The sequence below is a fragment of the Pteropus vampyrus genome, unplaced genomic scaffold, assembly GCF_000151845.1.
Source record: "Pteropus vampyrus isolate Shadow unplaced genomic scaffold, Pvam_2.0 Scaffold201, whole genome shotgun sequence".
NCBI lineage: Eukaryota > Metazoa > Chordata > Mammalia > Chiroptera > Pteropodidae > Pteropus > Pteropus vampyrus.
The window spans coordinates 2,842,148-2,846,521 of NW_011888982.1; the positions used below are offsets into that span (position 1 = coordinate 2,842,148).

The following is a 4,374-nucleotide window of genomic DNA, read 5'->3' on the forward strand; positions in this document are numbered from 1 at the left end:
CAAGTGGCCTTGGGCATGGCTAAAACAGAGGCTGACTTTGGTCTGCATAATAGCCCCTTACAAGAGGTCCCAGAGTCAACACACCAGTGGCCAGCTTTTGACAACACCAGAGTACCACATAACCACCTCTGTAAATGGCACATTCAAAGGGGTACCCTGGGAGGGCACTGGAGCCCTGTTAAAGCAAAATCTGTTCTGTAGAGTCAGCCCTTGCACAATAGCTCTTCCACTGTAGTCACAACCAATAAGCCAGACATGCAAGCAAAAAACAAGGCTCAACTACAACAGGATGGCACACACAACCCACACAAAGGAAAAACAACTGGAGCACATGAATCAGGTGACCAGGAAGACAGCACCACTGCACCACAGGACATCTATTATGTAAGGACACTCTACTAAGACCGGGAGGCAAAGCAATTCTACCTAATACATAGAAACTAATACAGGGAGGCATCCAAAAAAGGGAGACAAAGAAATATATCCCTAATATTTGGAACAAATATCCAAAAAAGAACCAAACAAAATGGAGACAAGGAATTTAACAGATGCAGAGTTCAAAACACTGGTTATAAGGATACACAATAATCTCAGTGAGAACTTCAACAAAAAGATAAAAATATAAACATTAAGATAAAAAAACAAAAAAAAAGTCAGAAATGAAGACTAGATAACTGAAATAAAGAATACATTAGAAGGAAACAACAATAGATTAGATGAAGCAGAATATCAAATCAGCAATTTGGAAGATAAGGTAGCAGAACACACCTAATCAGAACAGCAAAAAGAAAAAAGAATCCAAAATTATAAGGATATTTTAAGGGGCCGCTGAGACAACATCAAGTGTACCAACATTCATATCATAAGGATACTAGAAGTAGAAGAGAGAGCAAGAAATTAAATACCTGTTTGAAGAAATAATGATGGAAATCTTCCCTAACCTGGTGAAAGAAATAGACATATAACCCCAGGATGCTCAGAGAGTCCCCAACAAGATGAACCAAAATAAGCCTACACTGAGACACATCATAATTAAAATGCCAAAGTTTAAATATAGAGTGAGAGGGATTTGTCCAAGTACTACAGAGCTCATGACCACAGGCTGTCTAGGTCTAACCTGGCTTCTGCAGCAGTCAATCAGGGCATGCCTTACATGCACACAATAGAAAGAGTGGACAGCAGATTAAAACAGAACAGATTAGAGACATGGAAGACAGATAGTGAAAATCACTCAATCAGAGCAGCACAATGAAAAAAATAATTTAAGATAAATAAAGATAGTATAAGGGATCTCTGGGACATCAAGCACTCTAACATTCTCATTATAGGGATTCCAGAAGGAGAAGAGAGAGAGAAAGGGACCGGAAGTTTTCCGAATCCAGGGAACAAAACAGAAATCCAGGTCTAGGAAGCACGGAGAGTTCCAAACAAGATGAACCCAAAGAGGCCCACACCAAGAAATATTTTAATTAAAATGACTAAAGTTAAAGATAAAAAGACAATATTGAAGGCAGCAAGAAGAAAACAAGTCATATACAAGGGAAATCCCATAAGGCTATCAGCTGACTTCTCAGCAGAAACTTTACAGGCCAGAAGAAAGTGGCAGAAAATATTTAAAGTGCTGAAAGAAAGAAATCTACAGTATACAATGTTATATCTGGCAAGGGTATCATTCAGAATTCAAAGAGAGATAAAAAGATTCCTGGACAAGAAAAAACTAAAGGAGTTCATCACCACTAAACCGTCTTTACAAGAAATGTGTCTTCTTTATGCAGAAAAAAAGTCCATAACCAGAAATAAGAAAATATAGGAAAGCGAAATTTTCACAGGTAAAGGCAAATATAGAATTAACACAGTGAATCAGCCACTTAAAAAGCAAACAGAAAGGTTAAAAGACAAAAGTAGCAAAATTATCTATAACTATAATAAATAATCAGAAAATACACACACAAAAAAAAGTTAAAAATATATGACAACAAAAACACAAAGTATGGAGAGAGGAGTGAACATATATTATTTTACGAAAGTATTTCAATTTAAATGCCTGTTAGCTCAAAATAGACTACTATAGATATAGATAAATCTATATTTACTTAATGGCAACCACAAAATAAAAAATAAATAAATAAATAACTACAAAAAATATGCAGAAGGTAGAGAGAAAAGAACCCAAACAAAACAATAAAGAAAACCAGAAAACCAAAAGGAAAGAGAGGGAGGAAAAAAGGAACAGAGAACTACAAAAACAACCAAAAAAGTTAACAAAATGACAATAAATATACACCTATCAATAAGTATTTTAAAATGTAAATGGACAAAATGTTCCAATCAAGAGGCATAGGGTAGCTGAATGGATTAAAAAACTAGAGCCATCTATATTCTGCCTACAAGACTCTCACTTGAGATTGAATTTTCCTGTGAACCCAAAAGTATTCTTAAAAAAAAAAAAAAAAGTCTATTAGAACAACAACAAAAAAAAAACAATAGTGAATAGATGTGTGTATTATTTCAAATTTCTGTGATGTGACCAGTTCTGACAAGTAGGAAAAATTTTGCAGATAAAAAGAACAGTTAAATAAGGACTTTGTGGGTTTGAGCACAAAGAGCAAAGCCAGAAAAGACTGTGAGATAACATTATGTGTATCTGCTATGAGAATTGCCAAGAAAATAGAGAATATAAACTTGAAAATAAAAATGAACAAAAACTGGATCAATTGTCCTCTTGATTATTCATGACCTCTTAAATGCAAAAACCATATGTTATTTCCCGGCACCGACTGAACACAAATTTATTTCTCTCAATATTCTGATTTTTATTTAATCTTAGTATTCCCTTACTCACAAACCTGGATCTGGGCATACAACCTCAGAAAGGCAACAACAACAAAGTGGCATGAAGAACAGATGAGAGATACACGTTTCTGATTTTTCCGCAATGTGCTCTTCAACCAGCATTGGACAGAAGGACATTAGACTGTTACCTGATAACTGTAACTTATATCTGTGCATACTGAAGGAAAAAATAGCAAAAGAGAAAAACATCAACAAGGCAGAAGTTTACACACAGGTAAGGGTGAAGAGACAGATCAGAGTAATGATTCACACAGAGAAAAGTGAGGCCAGTGGAGATTCTAAGAGGATCAGGATTGGAATATTAGTTATGTTTCATTTAATGTAGAAGGAAATGAACTGTACCGGTAACCACGTATGTGATGAGGGGAAACTTCTGAAGTCCGGACAGAGAAGTTAGACTTTCTTTGGAAGTTCTCACATTTCTTTTTTAATAAAAGTTAAAGAAAAAAGAAGTCTTGGGAGTCTAGATTTGTTCAGCAAGGAAATTCCTGAGAACCAAGGAAAACGTCAATCTTTAATATTCCTTTTGAATGTCACTGGTTTGAAAATACATGAAAGCTCAGTAGACTATCTGTGTCCTTTATAACTCTGCAGTTAACAAAGCCATTTTCTGCCTAACACACTAGAACTGCAATGATCTTTCACAGCAAAAGGAGAGGAAGGCAAATCACTGTTTGGGAATTACTTCTCTGGGAAGAAATCATAAGGTTTTTGTGTTTATGCAATTTTTTCACTCACAATCTCTTTAATGAATCCAGATAAGAAAAGCTCCCAGCTAAGATTTTAGATAATCTGTTGTTAGGCAAAAATATGAAAGACAAAAGACAATTTTAAATCACAGCACAGTAATATGAATTTAAAGGACAATTTTTTTTTACCTAATTATGAATCCAAATGCAATTTTTAAAGTATTTCAATGAGAAAGGTCAAACACGAAGCAGTGTCATTTATGTAAGCATTTGTTTTAAAGATTTACATGTATGTATCTACCACTGTATTAATGTTTTCTCATATTTTGAATTCTTTTTGTTTTATTTAGGTAGAGATTACAAATATAAAGAGACATTTAGATAAAACTAATCTTTAAACACATAGGAAATCAAGGTAAATAAACCATGTATTCACCAAGAAGAATGACACAATAAAAATATATGACTGTAGAAGCTTGCAAATGAAACATGATTAACTGGATCCTGTGGATGTCAATCTTTTGTCTGTATTTCAGCTTACTGGACAGCTATAGTTTGGCTGAATTATAGTCTCATTTGGTGCTATCATGGTTGCTGCCATGGATGGGATCACAGAGAAGCTCATTTCCCAGGTTCTGTTGCTCATGGCTTCCTCTTTTGGATTAGGTTCCACCATGGAAGACAGTGCAGGGCAGAGGGAAGTACCCCAGACCAGAGTACTTTTCCCTTTCCTCCCACCAGGGCAGCGTACACTGGTTTGGACTGCTTTGGCCATATCACCTGCTCCTACTATGACTAGAGAAGTTACTAGCTAGGGACTGTCTGATCACTA

The 4,374-nt window shown here is 35.4% G+C and overlaps 1 protein-coding gene across 1 annotated transcript in view; it reads right to left on the reverse strand.

The window, feature by feature from the left end:
- LOC105300086 (peroxidasin-like protein) overlaps positions 1-4,374 on the reverse strand; it is a 519,573-nt gene that overhangs the window by 157,058 nt on the left and 358,141 nt on the right.